A 21,967-nucleotide genomic window follows, 5' to 3' on the forward strand; every position below is an offset into this window, starting at 1 on the left:
AGCTGCAGCGATAGCTCAGCCTAAATAGACCTGCTATAATCAGGTAGATGCACAAGGGAAATAAGAAATTGCAGAAATTGTGATTAATTTAATGTGATGTGATTGTTCACATGAAAAGGCGAAGGCTGCGTTGCTCGTATGAATTTTAGAGCATTTTTAAGGAAATCAAATAGACTATCCGATGAATGACACTGATGAAAAATGTTACCATTAATGGGAATGTTTAAGCATGTAATAATAGAGTGCTTTAAAAATGCCTGTGTCCAGTTAGTAGGTCACTTTGGTAATGTAAACCTAATTTACTACTCATAAATGTATAACATGATATTCCAGATTCAATAATTAGACATAGATATAAATAATTTCAGCCCTGGTTAAAAAAACAAGAAAAACCTCTGTAGCATAGTATCCAACTAGTAACAGCTGTTAGAACTTAAATTGTATTTTAACACGTCCAGGATTTCACAGATCCAGTGTAATACACAGCTTCAACTGTAATTGTAGAACTGGAAGCCCATTCTTTCATTACTCACAAAAGAAGATAAAATCCCATCAAATTGATGAATAGATCTTCCATTTAAAGAATATGTGCTTTCAGGGTGGTATTAGAAAGACCTTGATCAGTAAAATTGCCACTGTGTGGAAGAGGATTTTCTTTTTGTTAATTATTCCTACAAAATATTTCAGTATCAACAGAATACATGTACAAGGCAAGTTTAGTTCACATTTGTGTTTTTTTTACAATGTAAACCACTGACAATTTGAGTAAAACATTAATTCAACTCATTCAACCACATCAATATAATTGTTTTGAGTATTTCTTTTCTACTAAATATCTCTATTGTATGTAATGCATGGGAAGATTTTAAATTTCAAGATATGCCTGTTTTATTGGCCTAGAAAACTAAATCCATACAGTAGGTGTTCTTTAAATGTAGACTATAATGATTATTTTCAATATTTAAGACAGTTCTGACAAGGACCATTTGGGATGTGGATCTGTTTGGCATCCCAGCAGAATAACACTCAGGGCCTGAAACTTCATAATTATTTCAGCTTATTTTAAAAATCCATTCTTTACCATATAGTAGCAGCAGGAAAGAATTGCACATATCTATGCTATCATTTAGTGGGCTATGTCAGATAATTGATGCCAAGTGTAAGATTCTTTAAATCCCTTTTTTGTTAACTTGTAACTAAACTACTTGTTTTCTGTTTTGATAGATTTCTTGTGTTGAATTCTGAGAGAAATGTTTAAATCAGAGGCTTCCTCTTGTTGCTTTTCAATATCAATTCCACATCTGTACACTGAAAAAACTATGTCATCATACATTGCATTAGTTAATACAAATGACTTTCATCTTAAATCCCTTAACTATCCAGTTAGAAACAGTGGGGCACAGAGCCTAATTTTCCAATTATCATAAACCACTGACAGGAAATTAATAAAACATTTACTTTCCATTTACATATTCCACATTTAATGATGTCCAGGGATGAAAGGGTAATTCATGTCCTTGGCCTCGGTTATTAATATTGTTATTATGAGAAATATTAGTAGTAGAAGTATTAGCACTAATATTATATTAACAATTATTGTAAAACTATCTAGCCACATGTGCCACCCCAATACCATATTAAAAAGGTATAGTGCCATCTTACAGTTCAGAACCCAAAGATGCCAGTTCCCTTCTTTTAGGACAGAGTACAGGCCCCTCTGGAATGGAGGTCTACACTCACCTAAAGGATTATTAGGAACACCATACTAATACTGTGTTTGACCCCCTTTCGCCTTCAGAACTGCCTTAATTCTACGTGGCATTGATTCAACAAGGTGCTGAAAGCATTCTTTAGAAATGTTGGCCCATATTGATAGGATAGCATCTTGCAGTTGATGGAGATTTGTGGGATGCACATCCAGGGCACGAAGCTCCCGTTCCACCACATCCCAAAGATGCTCTATTGGGTTGAGATCTGGTGACTGTGGGGGCCAGTTTAGTACAGTGAACTCATTGTCATGTTCAAGAAACCAATTTGAAATGATTCGACCTTTGTGACATGGTGCATTATCCTGCTGGAAGTAGCCATCAGAGGATGGGTACATGGTGGTCATAAAGGGATGGACATGGTCAGAAACAATGCTCAGGTAGGCCGTGGCATTTAAACGATGCCCAATTGGCACTAAGGGGCCTAAAGTGTGCCAAGAAAACATCCCCCACACCATTACACCACCACCACCAGCCTGCACAGTGGTAACAAGGCATGATGGATCCATGTTCTCATTCTGTTTACGCCAAATTCTGACTCTACCATCTGAATGTCTCAACACAAATCGAGACTCATCAGACCAGGCAACATTTTTCCAGTCTTCAACCGTCCAATTTTGGTGAGCTGGTGCAAATTGTAGCCTCTTTTTCCTATTTGTAGTGGAGATGAGTGGTACCCTGTGGGGTCTTCTGCTGTTGTAGCCCATCCGCCTCAAGGTTGTACGTGTTGTGGCTTCACAAATGCTTTGCTGCATACCTCGGTTGTAACGAGTGGTTATTTCAGTCAAAGTTGCTCTTCTATCAGCTTGAATCAGTCGGCCCATTCTCCTCTGACCTCTAGCATCAACAAGGCATTTTCGCCCACAGGACTGCCGCATACTGGATGTTTTTCCCTTTTCACACCATTCTTTGTAAACCCTAGAAATGGTTGTGCCTGAAAATCCCAGTAACTGAGCAGATTGTGAAATACTCAGACCGGCCCGTCTGGCATCAAGAACCATGCCACGCTCAAAATTGCTTAAATCACCTTTCTTTCCCATTTAGACATTCAGTTTGGAGTTCAGGAGATTGTCTTGACCAGGACCACACCCCTAAATGCATTGAAGCAACTGCCATGTGATTGGTTGATTAGAAAATTGCAATAATGAGAAATTGAACAGGTGTTCCTAATAATCCTTTAGGTGAGTGTATGGGCCAACAAGGGAATGGTCAGGTGGCTGTAAAAACATGTGCTGTTGTCCCCAAAGTGACACAAATGGGTCACTGTCGTCACAACCTACAATCTGCATTTAAAAAAAAAAAAATCCTCAGAAATGTCCCTTTCAAGGAAGAAAAGAGATTGAAATCCAGTAACTGATACTGGGTCCCCAGGGCTGAAGTCTGATGATTTTTTGTTTGCTTTAAAAAAGAATGAAGAATGACTCATGCTTGAAAAATATTCAGCGTAATGCTTTACAGGTCAGTGGAAGACTAAATGCAGTCTACATCAGTCAAATCTCAACATCTCCCCCGGCTTTATCACATAAACAGTTTAGTGGGTTACTTCAAACCAACTCAGAATTTGAATACAATCCTCATTTATCCATGATTGTATCCTCTAATTATGTTAAAGCATATTTTATTATTAAATTAAGCAACATGAACATGCCTTTTTTAAAAAAGGTTTGTATATTGCTAATTCCATTTAATTTGATGGGTGATTAGCAGTGTCTTTATTTTAATCGTTTGCCTTCTTTCCAACATAATAATAGAATCATAATAATTGTGTTATTGATGGTGATAGGGTTGATAAGGTAATGCTACAGTTATTATTATTATTATTATTATTATTATTATTATTATTATTATTATTATTATTATTATTATTAATATTATTATTTTTTTATTTGCAGGCGCCCTTATCCAGGGCGACTTACAAAATACAAGTGTACAAAGTGTAAAAATACAGTGCAGTTCAAGGCATAAAACATTACAAATTCCAATGTACATAATACAGTGCAATTCAAAGCATAATACATTTTACAAATTCCAATTTACACAAGTGTATACAATATGAGGTCTTACATCCTGGATTGTAAAAGCTGAGTGCAGACAAGATGTTAGGTCACAGTCAAGGGGCACGTGAAAGGGAGCATAAGGGAAATCAAACTAAACAATATGAGTACTATCTGTTTGATTCCCAGATGCATTATCTGTGGGACATCTGAGACTATAAATAATATTTATATACATTGTGTATTCATTTGTTATCTAATGCGGTGGTAAATTAACTTTTATTTAATCCAGGCAGTTACATGCAGTTAGTTGTAAATTATAGATAGCTGACCTCCAAATGATTGACATCAGCCTTGTTACCATGTTCTAATGAGACATGATCTTATTATTTCCTCTTAGATTGAATTTATCTTTGTGTAAGACTTTCCCCAGACAGCCACAGGGCATTGTGTGACAGTAACTTGCTTCACCTGAACACATCATGCCAATCAGCTTGATGCATTTATTTCCCTTGGCATATGGCTAATGCGTTTGACCAGAATTAGTATGTTGTGGTGCAGTGTTGGGTGTGGACAGAAGCCTTTGGGCGATTGCAATCACCTGACCAGCAAAACCTGACCAGCTCATCCCTAGCTGTTGGTCAAGTGACAATGTAAGCATAACAAGGAGTGGAGGACACTGAGTGTTCAAGTTTAGTCACAAGGCTTATTTATTTATCAGAGAGGATTTCAGGGAGACTTTCAATGATGCTCCAAAGCAGAAGCTGATGCTATGGTACATGGGGAACCACTGAAAGAAAACAATAGTGAGGTTAAATAAGGCGGGGCACAGCTGTGATGAGGGTGCTGATTGCGGTCATCAGCAGCGCCTCAGTGCATCCAAGTACCTGGTGCAAAACACTTCAATGGGATGCAGCTGCCAGTGCTGATGAGGCAACCACGCCCCCACCCTGAGCTGTGCCTTGACAGGGCCGGCCTGTCACAATGAGATGCGGTGTGGGAGTCGGAGCAGTAGACGGAGAGTGATCAGAGTTGAGGAGGGTAAGTAAGTAAGTAAGTAAGTAAGTAAGTAAGTAAGTAAGTAAGTAAGTAAGTAAGTAAGTAAGTAAGTGAGTAAGTAAGTGAGTAAGTAAGTAAGTGAGTAAGTAAGTAAGTAAGTGAGTGAGTGAGTGAGTGAGTGAGTGAACACACACAGAAACAGACCATTGTGCATGTGAACGTGGTGGAAGTGTGTGATGTGGCTCTGTATGGTAAATGGTGTGTTGTGGTTCTACCTCTTAGGGTGCTTGTGTCTGGTGTGGTTACCATTAAGTAAAGGACCCAGGAGTGTACAGAAAGGGATGAAGGAAGAACAGAAGGTAAAAGAGTTCATGCTTTGTTTCCTTCTTCCTTTGGTTTAACTATTCAACACATTGTATAGAATACCATCACCCATTGCACCTCACAGCACTGCCTCACCCATTTCAACAGCTCCAACCTAGCCAGACCCAGGCTAGGTTACATATACACAGTATACATATTCGTAAAACAAAAGTCCTCTCTTTCCACCAATGTCTTTTTTGTACTATAGGCTCTGAATATACTATTGTAAATGTGGTTGTACAAGTGCATTATGGTTTTATCATTTATTTCCTGGATTGTAAATGAATTATAGCGTACATGCTGTATCGTTTTTTTAAATTTGGCTGTGACTGCATGAAAGGACATTGTAACTTGCATGAAATATGGGATAGTTATAAGCTTGAGCATTTCAGGATTTCATAACCGGCCAGAAGATGTTTTGTTTATTTTTTTATTATTTTTTGCATTGATGCGTTTGCAGCCCACAGAATCTAGTTTGATTCGTGCCGTTTCTTTTTTTGCTGCCAGATTAGTGTTATTTCCATAATAAATATGCACAAAATTGGATTACTCTATTGCCATGTCCTCAATATGACTTTCAGAGTCTGAATATCAAACTGCAATTATAAATACAATAATACAAATACATGAAAATATTGTGAGGACTGCACACTATCAATTCTCTCACTCCACAGGTCTCTTGCAAACCTCAAGACCTTCTGTTCTGTTTTTTTGCTCAGTAACAGAATGTGTAATGTTGTACCAACAAATGTAATTACAAGAAATATTGATGTAATGTTTTCCTTGATAGTTCCTGTCAGCATCAATTAACACCTGTATATGCCCCTATCAGAAAACAGTCAGTAATGGAAAATACAGGGATGGGGGAACATCTATTTTTATTATTCAGTAGCAGTGTAGCCTATATTATGCATATTGTGTCTAATTAAGTATGGTCTTATTCTTTATGTTAAGAGCATGAAATAGTTAGGGGATGTGACCCAATTAAGCCCATGTACCATATAAGCCCAGTTGCTCTTTTATTTTGAAATACAAAAAGAAGGATGATCTGTTTAAGAGCAAATGCACAAAGTTGTTACTGTCATGTTACTTTTTATTTGACTTTTTATTTGACTTTTTATTTGACTTTGTGTTGCCACTGTGAAATATCGGTTAGAAATATCGGCCATTTTAAAGCAGTCAGCCAATAGCCAATATCAAAATTTTTGGCCATAACGTCCCGATACCTATTGGTGGCCAATCGATCGGTGGGCTTTTCACTCTGGACTTCTCACTTTTGCAATTAAATAAGTTAATTTAATTTAGTCAATTTATGAGTGAGAGATTAATCTTTGATTTAATACCCACTTTATTGGGAAACAATTTACATATTTATAAGAAAACGTGAAATATAGATCTTGTTGGGCTTAATTGGGTCACTTCCCCTATTTAATTTAAAGATTCCATGCACCCCCAAACGCCATGGCCTGCTCTGATAGCCTTAATAGCTCTAGGCCAGACCATTGTACTGAGTACCTTTTATCACATGGTGAGAAGTTGAGCATTGTGAAGGAAAAATGAAGAAGAAGCCATGATGCAGTGGAGCATGGAGGAGCTCAATAAGCTTTAATTACACCGTTTGCCTCATTATAAAACTCTTAGTTCTACCACAATTTTTAATAACATACTATTATGCCACTGGTCTCATAATGGAATTTGGCAATTACAGATCAACATATGGAAGAGTGGCCATTAAATAGATCAGCTGTCTGCTTTTTCTGCATATGTCCTGCGTCCAGTTCTATGAATCGACACTGTCTGAAGTGCAAACGCAGCACCTGCCCGAAGATTTCATTTCTATGTCAAGACAGCTGATTCTGCTAAGAGTTGTTGTATAGCATAGTGATTGCAATTGAGGAAAAGAGACTGATTACTCGCATTACTGTTAGAAGACCCACATTTGTATACACTTATCCTGTGTAGATTAATCACCATTAACCTGGTCTTATCAATAGGGTTGTTTATGGTTGTTTATACTGCCTTTCATTCCATTACATTACATTAAATTGCTACAGCTGAAATCCCACACCAGACCTCCAGGCTGTAACTTTCAACAGAATCAATCAATATTTAAAGTGAAGTGCCCTTCGCAGGGTAGCCACAGACCGCTTTACAGAGTGATAAACATGCTACACCAAAATGAAAATAAAATAAATAAATAAACCTTTAACAGTTTAATTAACTAAAATAAGTTGCCTTATAAGTGCTGCTTCGTCGGCCCCTCAGAGGGGGCTATTGCTGGAAGACAAAAGGAGAATTGTGCTCAGGTACTGGTCATACAGTGCAGGACATCTCCTGTCAGATAGATACAAATGTGCATTACATGTCCATGGCACACCTTACACAGGCTGTAAGATTGTTCCTAAGTTTCGGGGCCCTATAACTAAAAGCTCTACCACCCTGTGTATTTTAGGGACCACTATGTATCCAGCTTCCTGGGATCTCAATGGCTGACCTGGAGTGTATTTGATAAGAAGATCTTTTAAGTAGGCAGGTGCCAGTCCCTTTAGAGGTCTTTGAAATCTATCCTGTAGCGCATGGGGAGCCAGTGAAGAGAAGCTAATACTGGAGTGATGTTCATGTTTTTTTTTTTTTTTGTTAATATTCATTTTGAACTAACTGAAGTGCAGAAATGTATCAATTTGTGCTACCTGACAGAATGCCATTACAGCAATCCAATCTAGATGTAACAAATGTATGTATCAATTTCTCAGAATTGTCTTAATTTAGCAATGTTTCTAAACTGGAGGAAGGAAGATCTCGTCACATTCTGAATGTAGGATTCAAAGGATAAGTTGTGGTCACAGATGACATCTCCTTAGGGGTGAAATTAAAGTTATCATTACTCAGTTTTGTCAGTGTGCAATGACCATTTAGATTTTTGTCTCATAAAATTAGGACTTCTGTCTTCTCAGAATTAAGCATAAGAAAATAACTTGTCATCTCGGACAGACAGCAAATTAGTGTTTGAATGTCTATGGTATTGTTAGGATTTGCTCACAAATATAATTGTGTGTTGTCTGCATAGCTGTGAAAGTTAACGTAATGTCATAAAATGATATCACCTAAAGGGAGCAAGTACAATAAAAAAGTATAGGTCTGAGGACTGAGCCCTGTGGTACTTAACCTCAGTAAAATGTTAGTGGTTTTCATTAATCTATACATATTGGAGTCTGTTTGTCAGATATGATTTAAACCATGATAGAACATGGTGAGACAGGCCAACAAGGTTATCTTTCAAGTCGGAAGCACTGCCAAAGGGGGAGGGGTTTTTGTGCAGTTCCGTAGGAACCCAATCGAAAACGTCACTCTATCAAAGCTGCTATTGGCCCCTGCGCATGTCATTCAGAACAGGTCCCTACCCACTTTCTGTTCTATAAAACGTGACATCTGCGGAGGTTTGTCCTCTTTTGCCATTTCGCTGGCCTGAGAACTTGAGCTCTCTGTGTCTGTGTGTTGTATTAGACCTTAAAAACTGCGTACTTCGGCTGGCTGGCTTACTAATAGTGTTGTTCACCACCGTTTTGCTACACCTGTCTCTATTGTGTGTCTTATTAGTTATATTTATTGCTAATTTCGATCCTGTCCGTCTGCGCACTGGAGCTCCGGCTGCGCTTTCAGTTTCAGTTTTGGTTCACAAATAGAGCATTTAAAAATAATAATCATGTTAATATAGTGCCATATATTATCTGATCGCTTGCTGTGTTGGTTTATTGTCCATAGAGCTTTTTCCACAGCAGGAGCGCTAGCAGTGGCAGTCAAATCCAAGGCCCAGCCGCCCGGCCAAAGCCTCGGTCTGTCGTAAGAGATCTCGCCCCTGAGAGGTGCTCCTTTGCCGGCTTGTGCCCAGATTGCAGTCCATGACTGCGGCTGTAGGAGATCTCGCTCTCTCAGCTTGCTGGGATCAAGCTCTGCTTTTCTTCACCGTCCGCGAGTCTGCCCTCGGTTCTAGGCCCTGCTTCGACTGGTGGCCTACTACCCTCGCCCCCCTGGACCCACTGGACCCCGCGTCACACAGTGTCCCTGGAAACCCTGGCACAAACGGTGTGGTTAAGCCAACGGGCCTACGCGGCGCTTGTATCCTGAACCTGGTGTTTGGAACGTGGTGTCTGAGGCAGCCCACACGGGCCCTCCATATCAGTGTCACGGAGTTACAACCAGTGCTCCTTGGACTGTGTCATTTCCTGCCAGTCCTACGGGACAGACATGTGCTGGTTCGGATGGACAACACAGCGGTGGTTGCATATATCAACAGGCAAGGAGGTCTCTGGTCGCTCAGACTACGTCTGCTTCTGTGGGCGCAGCTACGGCTCCTTTCCATCAGAGCAGTTCACCTTCCCGGCCTATCCAACACGACGGCAGACCTCCTCTCTTGGGGAGGCCCCCCGGTTTCGGAATGGCACCTCCATACGCTTGTGATACAACAACTGTGGACCTGGTTTGGCAGAGCGGAAGTGGATCTCTTTGCTTCGACAGAGTCCACCCACTGCCCACTATGGTTTTCCATCCTAGACCTCTAAGGGCCCCAGGGATCGAAATACTTGCCCAAGCGTGGCCGCGCTGTCTCCTTTACATGTTCCCACTGTTCCCCCTTCTCCCAGTGATCCTGGAGAAGGTCAGGAGAGAATTAGTGACAGTTCTGCTGATATACCCACGGTGGCCTCCCAGATTCTGGTTTGCAGATCGCCCTCCTCAATGGAGAGCCTTGGCAACTCCCAGGGAGGGTGGACTTGTTGTCCCAGGTGCAGGGCACACTTTGGCACCCCAATCCGGGCCTCCTCCAGCTTTGGGCACGGCCCCTGAGTGAGAGTGTTTGATTGCCTGGGGTCTGTCAGACGTGGTAGTAGCCACTATTCAGTCAGCGAGAGCTCCCTCAGCATTCCTACTGCTGGTGGACCTTTAGCACCTGGTGCCAAGATGGCGGTCAAGACCCAATTAATTGGCCACAATTTTTACAAGAGCTGTTGGACCAGGGTAAGTCGCTGTCCACGCTCAAAGTGTATCTGGTGGCCATTTCCACATGTCATGTCCGGAATGATGGCGAGCCCCCTGGGTCTCATTTCCTGGCTGCACAGTTTCTGACGGAAGCTCGAAGTCTACAGCCTCCTCGCACTCCTTCACTGCCTGCATGGTGCCTTGATGTAGTGCTGGACACACTTTTCCAAGCCCCATTTGTGCCACTGTGCTTTAGCTCCTGATTTCCTCTCCCAGACTGCCCCTGTATTTGAAACATGTCTTTCCATTCCACCGAACTATGCCTTCCAGTTGAGCACCCACACGAGCTGCTCCTGGACTTACTGACTGCCTGTCAATGTATTCCCAGGGTTTGTCATGCGGCCTACAGGTACATTGCCTTATGGCTGGCCTGTATATAGTTTGTTCATTATTGCATTGTGTTGTGGTGGCTTGTACCCCGCTAGAGTTGTTCTTGCTGCCTTGCTGTGTATATAGTTCCTTGGTCAGCAGGTCTGTGGCCCTCTCTGGCTGTGTGCCATAGAGCAGAGACCGCTGCTGCTGTCCTCAGTGGTAAGTACCTGAGCGGGCTCTCGTGTTCCACTTTGTATATAATTAATTTGTCAGCACAGTAGAGCTAATGTTGCCCTGCGTTAGCTGGTCTAATCAGCAGGCATCAACTGCTCCAGTGTTCCGTGGGTGGCTCATGAGCTGGTTCCTGCGCCCTGTGGTGTATATAGTTAATTTGTATGACATTGTAGAGCTGGTGTGGCCTCACTCCTAGTTGGGCTAGTGGAGCAAGCGGCCAATGCTCCCATTTTATTCGGAGAGCGCATGAACGGTTTCCTGCACACCGCAATATTATGGTTTGATGGTCATGGTAGAGCCTGCTGTTGTCCTGCATTAGCTGCGCTAATAGGTGACAACTGCTCTTGTCTTACCTGGTGGTGCATGATCTGCTCCTGCACCCCACGATATGTATAGTTGTTATGACAGCACAGTGGAGCTGGCTGCTCTGTACCGTTCAGTGAAAGTGATTTTCCTGTGCTGCGCAGAGGCAGCATGAATTTTCCTGCCATGCTGTATATACTGTTATGTCCAACTGTGGCTACTCAGTTGACTTGTCAATTGTGTGTTGTTCAGTGGGTCTGTGGCCCCGCTCCTAAAGGATCAGGGGTTCAGTGTTACATTACTGTGCGGAAGGCACACAAGTTGCTTGATTGCCCGCGCCATAAATTGTGCAAGTAGATATACAGCCTAGATTCACTAGTAGAGCAACTGGCCTTGCTATTGTAAGTGGATGGCATAAGAGTTAACCTCTATAGCCATGCTATGTATCTGCTGATTGCAGATAGTTCCCAGTAGAGTGTGACTGCGGTCCTCGCTCCTGGGCAGTTCAGGTGTGGCCCCAAGGGGCCCATGTGGTTCCTGTCTGGAGTTGTTGCTGAGGCCCCTAGCGTTTGCCTCGGGGCAGGCTCCATTATCAGCTCGTTGCCTCCTCCCTTGCGACAATTTTGTTATACAGTATGGGCAGTGCTTCCGACTTGAAAGATGATAGGTTGCGAATGCAACCCCGGTTATCTGAAAAAGGAAGCACTGCCCAAGGGTTGCAAGGTTGCGAAGGAGCTCCCAGCAAAAGAGGATGAACCTATGCAGATGTCATATTTTATAGAACAGGAAGTGGGAAGGGACCTGTTTTTAGTGACGTGCACAGGGGCCAATGGCAGCTTTGATAGTGACAATTTCGATCGGCTTTCTATGGAAGTGCGTAGAAACCCCTCCCCCTTGAGCAGTGCTTCCTTTTTTAAGATAACCGGGGTTGCATTTGCAACCTATCGTTTTCTAAGCGGTGTATCAGGATTTCGTGGTCACTTGTGTCAAAAGCTGCACTTAAGTCCAGTAAAATAATAACATTGGCATACCCTAAGTCAGAGGACTGAAACACGTCATTTAATACTTTTAATAGGGCCGTTTCTGTACTGTGGCTGTAGCGGAAGTCGGATTGAAATTTTTCATAAATATGATCATAAGTTAAACAAAATACTAAAAAAATATCTTAAAAATCAAGGAGAGAAGTATTCAAGGATTTCTTGTCATTTTTATTTTTAACAAACTTACAAAACATTCTTTGTTGAACCCTTAGTTTTCCATACAACCATTGAAGAGGGTTAACTTAATAGTTGTTTTAAAACAACTATTGAATGAACAGCCCTATTTAGCCATTCTAAAGGTAGGTAATAATATGGAAGGTGACAGGATGACAGAATTGTATTTACTAATAATATGGTGCTTGACAGTATATGTATTAATGGGGTTGTATTTGAAAGCAGTAGTAAACTTGCATGGCATGGCATCAGCTCTAATCTTGTTTTGGTTTTCCTGCATGAGCAGATCTGAGTCTACATGTGTTTCCTACATTATTTATTATATTGATTATACATTACTTTTCTATACATGCCAGTTTTTGCCGCAAAAGTATGAACTAAACTTCAAATTTGTTATGTAATAAATAATACAACCCTAACCAACACTAAGGGCAGGATTAATTCAAAACATTGTCACACCCGCTAATAGCAAGTTACAAACCTGTACATTGTAACGGTTACATTTTTGTTTAGAAGACAGTAGCATCTTAGTAAAAATGAAGTCACAACAGAGTGCAGTTTTGTAGTTTTCTATTAGAAAGTTTTGGAGTAATCCAAATTATATGATATTATTATTTATTAGTATATTTCTCCTGGCTATGGGTAGAATTCCTAGGAACGGGTTAATGAATAATCAGGACAGATTGAGCTGCTTCTCACTGCAAATTTGTTCCTTTTCTTTTTTCACCCTTTTTATCTTTTCCTTTGAACCTGGGTGGTGGTGCTGGATACAGATCCCCAGCATGTTTGTGACTCCTAGCAGATGTTTGAAACATGAATTATTAGTCTGGTGGTTATAATTACTATCTAGCCTGACAAGTCACCAGGATAAATATGTAACCTGTCACAGTGTGGGCAAATGATTCCAAACAGAGATGTAAGTTAGGTGTAGGATTTATTTCCCCATCACTCCGAAGAAATGGGCAGCCTTCTCTTATCGTAATTTACAGCAGTTACTGTAGCGCTCCATTTTAGCTCCTGGACGAGTTACAAATCTGTTCACTTTTTGGCACACATTAACTTTAATCTTTTTTTTTTTTTTGAGAAACCCATTTTCTTAACAAAAGTTTGAAAGGAACCTCCAAGTTAAAACGTATATTCAGGCCACTATTTCCACTTGCTGGACATGGCCTGGTGAAAAGACGATTGTGTGAGGTTCATGACGCTTCGGGGATCTGTATGTTTTCTTATCTCCTGATATTCCCAGCTGAAAGTGACAGATGATTCATTCTGGTACAGCTTAAAGGTTGCCTTGCTTGTGTGCACGATATGGAACTTGAATAAGGAACAATTTTAGGACCAGTGGTTTTGCTCTCACATTACAGTGCAAGTTATGCCTTTTTCGTGGAAAATGTATTCATGAAGTTGGCATTGCTAATGCGATGAATTTATCACACTCACACACAAATAAACATTTCATTGTATTACTGAGTGCACTGAAGTTTGAGAATACTGTACATTTTGAACCTTAGTTCAGTGATAAGGCTGTAACTAGTTTCAGCTCGAGTTCTGATCCGTCCAGTTGACAAAGATGGGGAATGTTTTAAAGATGTTCTCAAGTGACTGTTGAAACTCACCTGATACCTTTTGCTGAACATAATGCATGTTTTTGAAAAAAACGCATGATCTGTGTTTTCAAAGTATGGGAGAACAGTCTTTGTAGTATTTAGATTTCACAATAGCTGAGTTCCACTTCATTTAATTTAATTCTAATATGCAGTCTGGGATGTTAAATGTCAGTGTTGCAAGCCTTGATGTCAGTCACTTATTTTGGAAAAATACACTGAGGACATTTGTACCATCTGTATTTAGTTAATTAAGATCATCAGGAGTGAGGATGTTAACAATTTACAAATGTATGTGAGTATGTGTGGTTGATCAGTTTTGAAAATAATTAAAAATGCCCAAAAGGAGCCGTCTTTAACATTTTAATCTATATCCTCATTTATATTCACCAATTTTGGGAACATCAATAGGCAATGTCAGTGTTTATTTTATTTGCAGATTTAAACAGAAAATGCATGTCAGTTGTTTCTCTAAAGACCCAATAGTTTGATACCCATATTTTAATAGTTTAAATAGTGGTGACTCAAAACTAAGTTTTATATTCAGATTGTAAAGATTGTAAATGTGTTAGTATAGGAAAACTCAACAAGTGTGTGTGAGGCTTCATAGCCACCTGCCTTGGCTTGAGCCTGAGCAAAAGAAAGGCCTAATCAATCAAGATCTGCACAGCTGCGCTGGAAAGTAGATAGATGGCTGTGGAGATTGGATATTCTCCAGGCCTGGAAATGTATGAAAATAGAGCACAGGAGATCAGGCCATACAGAGGCAGAAGATGACACTGTGTCACATATGGAGGAAGGGAAATGCACAGGTTTGTAGAAGGTCAATTTTATACCGTGGGAGATAAGGGTATTTTTAGTTTCATTTCCCAAATTCACTGACAGACATTTTTGGGATGGAGTAACCACAGCTAGGATGTGAAAATAGATGTTTTTATATATGTAACTGTGACATAGCTATCATGGTTTTTCCATAGATAAGGGAACTGACAGATTGTTACCTTAATGGTGTATTTTAGGGTCTAAACAGCATTTCCGTGATTTGTGTCTATTCAGGTACTGTCGATGTTACTGTGACTAAAATGTTTAATTTTCAGACTAATTATACGATTGAATACATTTTTTTTTTCAATTAACACCATAAAATAACACAACAATTTCAGCCCTGGCTTAAGTGTGCACTATAGCATCTTACTCAAGAACCTAAACAGAGCAAGACAACTGTTATATTGTAATAGTGTGAAGCAAGACAGGATTTAAGCACAATTCATGATTTACAAGGTTAAACAATGTTATAACAACAACCACTTCAGGTTATATAGGACCTGATCAACACAACGTGCTGAATATTTTGAAGTATTTTCACTCGGAAATTCTTCAAAACCGTGGAGTTAAAGAACCTCTTCATAAAACCGCTTTATAAATAGCCTTGGAGTAGACTGATGACAATTGGCATTTATAAATTCAAAGGCCTGTAATTTAAGAAATTATCAATTGTTTAATAAATATACTTTCCAGACGCAAAGTTGGAAGTTCATATTCTTGTACAGGGTGTCTTTGTTCAGAAAACAACTGACTGAGCAATGGATGGTGCAATAGAAAGATTTGTTGGATTTTTAAACGTAAATATGCCTTGATTAAGACGCAGTTTTGTTGTACAAAAAGAATGTGTTGAAAGTGAACTTATTGTGTTATCAGCAATAAATTATGCAATTTATCACCATTGGATCTTCTAGCCAACATTGGTAATGTGTTTAATTTAATTTAAATGTATTTTATTTGTTAAGGTTATTTTTGTAGTGGTAAAATGAAGGGAAACAAAAAAACAGAAAATTAACAGAAAACCTCAAGCAATTTATGCATTCAATAAAACCCTTCACTTTTAACTTTATTATGCTAATAACATTTAAATAAATCGCAAATAGCAAATATACTTAATGTTTCAACATGCAGAAAATTAAAATGAAAAAAAATGGATATATAACCATTTACAAATTTATTCAGAAAATGAACTTAATACCTTTCCTTGTGTAAATGATGTATCACAGAGCTCAGAGTCCAAGGGCAACACATTGACTCCATTTGAAGAAAATGCTGATTATATTGATTAAAGTTACAGTTATACAATCTACTTTTGATGCCACAAAAAATAAAAAGCTTCTGGTGAGCAATAATGAAATTGTCAGGATTGTGCTATGCCCCCTTTTGTTCAGAATTATTTTGATATCAGAAAAGGAAGTAGGCCTACACATTATTTATGATTTGATTACACTATTTTTGTTCCTGGGTAGTAAGTGTTATTTTGTAATTGCTTATGCCTCAAAAGTATAGAAAATGGCTATTATTCCCCACAAACTTTGCTTTTGTGACCAGGACAGTGATTATTTTTAAATGTAACTATTTTCAATGAGAAAACTGGCAAATTTGTGTCTTTGTTCACATAAAGTCAGAAAAAAACAGCATATGAATCCAAATTAACATGTATTTATACTAAAGTAATACATAAATGACTACAAAAGATTTAGAAGTGAGTCGTTTTTTGAGATTACGATTATACTGTAATACAACCAAGAGTAAATTATCATTAAAAGCCCTTTAAAAAATATAGGAATAAGTATATCAATCACTCCTTACACAGATATTAAAGACTTTTTGATTTCCAAACTAGGTTAGTTGTTTGTAATTGTTTTATAGTTATCCCATTTATTATCATGGACTTTTCTAACCAGTCCAATATACAGGAATGCTGTATTTGTTTAAGACTGTGTGTGGGTTAAAATGCACAGGAATGGGATCATTCAAAGTTTCCCCTGCTGGCTGCACAATTGCAATGTCATGTGTGATGTATGATGTCAGTCAGGTTCATGCACAAGTAACCTTCGAAAGGTCACATTATCATTGTACAGAAATACCTATTTGTGAAATATCTCTGCTAATGCAGGGAAGACTGATAAGCTCTTAATGGGAGCCTTATTAATTAAATGGCCACATTTACTGCCTGAGGTATTTGTATTCTGAATGCTGCTAAACTATGACTATTGGAGGCTTGGTTTAGATAAAGATATTGTTGTCACAGATTTCCTTGGGCTGGATTGCCCCTTAATTAATAACAGAGATTCTACAGGACCTTGAGTTTCCAATTGAATAATGCTTACTTGTTTCATAACCTGCTGTGAGTCTGTAGCATCCAGCCCTGTATTTTGTGACCCAATCATTATTTTTTCAGATTTGACCACAGCACTATTTTAAATCTTTCACTGAGCTCAAATTTATAGTTGCACATGTGTCAGGTGAAGGAGTCCCCGGAGATCAGACATTTCAATTATTCTAGCCCTGCTGCACAAGAAACAATATTCCTGCAGAAGACATGAGCATAAAATACTACAATGACTACTACTACTACTACTACTGGTGCAGCTGCTGCTACATCTACGACTAATAATCACCTTAAACATGTCTCTGAAATCTTAAAGACAATGTACAGCATTCAGAGTGATAATGACAATACTAATACTATTCAATTATGTTAAAAATACAATTGTTACATAGACAAAGAACATATATTTGCAATTTCATTGAACATTCAACTATCCAATTTTAACTTCTTTAAAGGTTTGTAAGTTTCTGTTGTGTCATTCAGCCTCCAATTCAGAGAGTGCTATACAAAAACATTATTGATCAGAAGGGATTGCATTCACAAGTCAGAGAGAAAAAGACAGTGAAATACAGACTCCAGTAAATCAATTTTAACAGACAGCCTTGTGCCCTGTAGTAGTTCAGTAATTTGATTTACACACTAACTTTTCTAACTAAAGTTAATAAATCTCCCAGGATCAAGCTTTCTACTACTAACGAACACATATTATGGTAATTTGCATGCTATACTAACCCCCTGTGCAAACACAATCACTGGTTATGCAGTAGCATTACAGATTCCTTGATGCACTTTTATATGGCCGTTTTAGGAGAGCTACTCATCTGAAATTTAAGAGCTCTAAGACAGGTTTGAGTTCCATTGCCTTGTGCTGGAGTCATGTCAGTTCGCTCTGTACAACACCAGTGGATAGTCAGAGAGCGGAAACACCCGCTAATTTTACATGTCAAACACGTATGAATGAAACTGCCAAGCAGCTATAACAGGATGATGTCTAAATCATGATCCAATGGACATTAGATACTCCTCCAAATGATTCTTCTCTTGTGTTGTCTCCAGCTGTGTACTTAAATGTCCTTTAATCCCTGATAACTCCAGGATGACTTCCCATTTGTGAACTTTAGTTTCCCACTAAAAAAAAAAAAAAAAAAAAAAAACTGGAAACCCTACAGTTATAAAACAAAACTTTGTCCCCCTCTCTTTAATCTCTCGCATACAAAGGGCAGGATTAAATGAAAAATATTTGCGGAAGAAATCTACAATATCAGCAGCTGTGCGCGGGGAGGAGATGGGCGGGCAGCGTGAGAGCCAATCACAGTGTCTGAAACTGAGGAGACACCGGAGCCAATCACAGTGTCTGAAACTGAGGAGACACCGGAGCCAATCACAGTGTCTGAAACTGAGGAGACACCGGAGCCAATCACAGTGTCTGAAACTGAGGAGACACCGGGCGCAGAAGCTGGTCTGCGTCCCAAATCGCACACTCGCTGCCTCACCCTTCGACAAGTGTACACTTTGCGTGACGTTGTGCTGACGTCACAGTGTGCACTTGAGTGAGGAGGGTGTAGGTGAAACTAAAAGCGCTCAATGGGACTCACTTCAGCGCCAGCATTCAGCGCCTTTGCCTTTGTCTGAAAAAGTACCTACGCAGTCTTTTCTAGTATTTGTATTTAATTAAAATAGTAATAATAATAATTTTGAAATACACTAATTAAATGAATTGGTTAGAGCCCACCTGCTCACTGATTGGGTTAGGAAGAACCGTCACTCAAACCTGCTGGACCAATGGAGACCCAGGATCCACACCTCCCTGTAAATCCCGCCCTCACGGCAAAACGGCGCCAAAAACTCGTAACGAAAAAAAATAAATCGAAAGCAATTAAACTGGCGGCGAAAGCAAAGATCGCAGCATCGCAAGCAAAGACAGGGACTGCAGGCGAGTTTTGCTGTGGATTTATTTTTTTTCTCAGGTTTTTTTTTTTAGTTTACAATCTTTTTTTTTTTTTTTTTTTAATGCAATATTTATGGCGCTAATGTGAGCCCATACACTCCCACTGTATTGTGTGGCAGGACAAAATACAACTTTAACCAGTCAAATCAGTCCTCATACATTGAACGAATTGTTATGATCTAACAGCAAATAACCTTCATAAAAATACTGAAATAAACACAAATGTAAGTGAAAAAGAACCACAATATAAATATCAAATAAACCATACAATAAACACACCAATATAGATAACCACAATTCCAACACAGCAATCCCAACTATAAAACCAATGCAAATTCTTCAATATAAACCCAGGATTCACAATAAACCAAACATAGGTTAATTGCCGTTTTAGATCAGTTAATTGGAATGTAATTAATAGGATCCAGCACTGTTCAATCAAACAATCACTTGGCCCTATATTACACAGATTGATTAACAGCAGTATGTTTTTAAGTCTAATTCAAAAGTTCATGAGTTAGTCAGAAACTGCTTAAAACTGCTCTTATGGACAAGGACTAGCATAAAACCATATTAAAACAAAGTATTCAATCAATTACACACAATTGCACATAATCCCACAAACAATGTCAACATATATAGATTCAAAATAGAGCCAAAGAATGTCCCTTCAATTGGACAGCTCCCCACTCTCAGGATCTTTTCACAGCACATGGCACAGAGTTTAGTCAAAAACAGGCCGCCCCATATTCTCTGCACACAGACCAAACCCAAACAGTGCTAGCAGTAGAAAAGTCTCTCCCATGTCTCTTCTGTGCATTGCTTATATCCCCATCTGCTCCTGATATGACATCCCGTGATTGGTCACAATGCTCAGTCCAATTAAGGTTAATAAGAGCCACTTAAATCAGTGACTGAGCCGACTGGCTCATCACAGTATCATAACTAAACATGAAAGCGTGACAGTACAGTGGTGTAGTTTTCTAGTAGCGGCTGTGTGAAAGCTGTGTTTTATGGTGGTTTTGCGGTGCAAATCGTGTTAGATATAATACCGTGGTAGAGCAGCGCGATATCCATTCACAGACATGCCGCTAATGCTTCTGCGAGCGACTCGCAGCGCCAACATTTTTTATTTAATCCTGCCCAAATTATGGGAAACACACAAACTTTCACAACATGTGAGTGTTTGTTATTTTCTTGGGGGAGGGGGATACTAATCAAGGCTGGGATTAAATCAAAACTTTGACCCACCCGCTAATCAAAAACTACAGAACTGTACAGTTGCGGCATCATTTTTAGTAAGATGCCACTTTCTTCTAATCATAAATGTAACCGCTATGCTGTAGAGGTTTGTAGTTTGATATTAGCGGGTCAGGCAAAGTTTAGATTTAATCCGGTCCCAAGTCTGAACAGATATAATAGTGTCTCTTTGATACTTCTTTAATTTTTTCCTTGTTTTCCATTTTCGACATGTAAATCTGAATGTACACATTATGAATATACTTTCCAAATTCTATGGAATCTATTAGTGATCCCGAGTTATTCTGAAAACACAATATTGTGGTATAGTCCCTGGAGTCGGGTGTGGTTTGCAATCTACACACAGTCCCAAGCTATTGATAAACAGTCAGTTGGCCTATATATCCAAATTAAATGATGTTTTACTGTAAGATAATTTCCTCCAAGGTGAAAAAAAAATGATTGCCAGACTTGGTGCCGGATTAAATCAAAACTTTGACGCACCCGCTAATAGCAAACTTCAAAGCTGTACATCATAGCAGTTACATTTCTGATTAGAAGAAAGTGGCATCTTACTGAAGATGAGCCGTAACTGAGTTCTGTAGTTTTCGATTAGCGGGTGGGGTCAAAGTTTTGATTTAATCCCAGACTTGGTCCACTCTCCATCATTGCTTTCTTTCCACTCAGACTTAAGCTCCTCTCTCCCTTGGTTCTCCCCCTAGCCTAACTGTCTTAACCTGTGTTTGACAACAGTTGAGGTGTGATTGGAGAGCTGATTTTCTGTAGACCAAGGCCCTCTAGAGGGCTCTATAGTACTGCAGACCCCATAGAGGAACAGGGACAGGTGGAGGGACATACCTCCCTTGTGTCACCAATTTACACACTTCACCACAATATATATATATATCAAAATTGTTCAAAATTAACTACAAATACAAAAGAGAAAATAATTGAATGCATAAGTAATCACCCCTTCAGTCAATATTTGGTAGAGGCACCTTTTGCAGCAATTACAGCCATGAGTCTATGTGGATAAGTCTCACCAGCTTTGCACATCTGGAGACAGCAATTTTTGCCCATTCTTCTTTGCAAAATTGCTCAAGCTCCATCAAGTTGGATGGGGACCAATGTATAGGCCTATATATACGTTTTGTGGTGATGGCACTTTATGGAAAAGTCATATTTAATTTTATACCATACCTGAATTCTTTAGCAATATTTTAGAATAATGTACTGTTATTATTATTATTATTTTATTATTATTATTAGTAGTAGTAGTTGTTGTATTATTATTATTATTATTATTATTATTATTATTATTATTATTATTATTATTAATAATGTATTCATTTTTATTATGTATGTGTTGTTAATCTTTGCCTCAAACTTAAACACTTAAGAATATTCTCAGCTTCTACTCACCCCCACCCCTTTTCCTTTTGCCAAAATAGTAATGCCTCTTATTTTCTAGATCATCATCATTCTTTTGAGATCATGGCCCTAGAGATATATTCACAAAAAATCAAATAACTTTAAAGGAAGTATCATAGGATAAAATCAGCACGAGGGCCTATCATTTCAAGCTAGTCTGTAATAATGGTAATTGTTTATACAGAGGCTATTATAAGATACAAACAGCACATTCAAACGACATAAAAAATAATAATAAACACCACCCGCCCATCCATACAGTTTTAAAGTGTTTCTTATTTTATCTGTAGTGGAAGTTTACTTGCTTATGTTTGAGATGTTTTATGAATAGGACATTAAAATGAGATGATATACATGTGTACCTGAATT

This window comes from Amia ocellicauda, chromosome 3 (genome assembly GCF_036373705.1).
Source record: "Amia ocellicauda isolate fAmiCal2 chromosome 3, fAmiCal2.hap1, whole genome shotgun sequence".
NCBI lineage: Eukaryota > Metazoa > Chordata > Actinopteri > Amiiformes > Amiidae > Amia > Amia ocellicauda.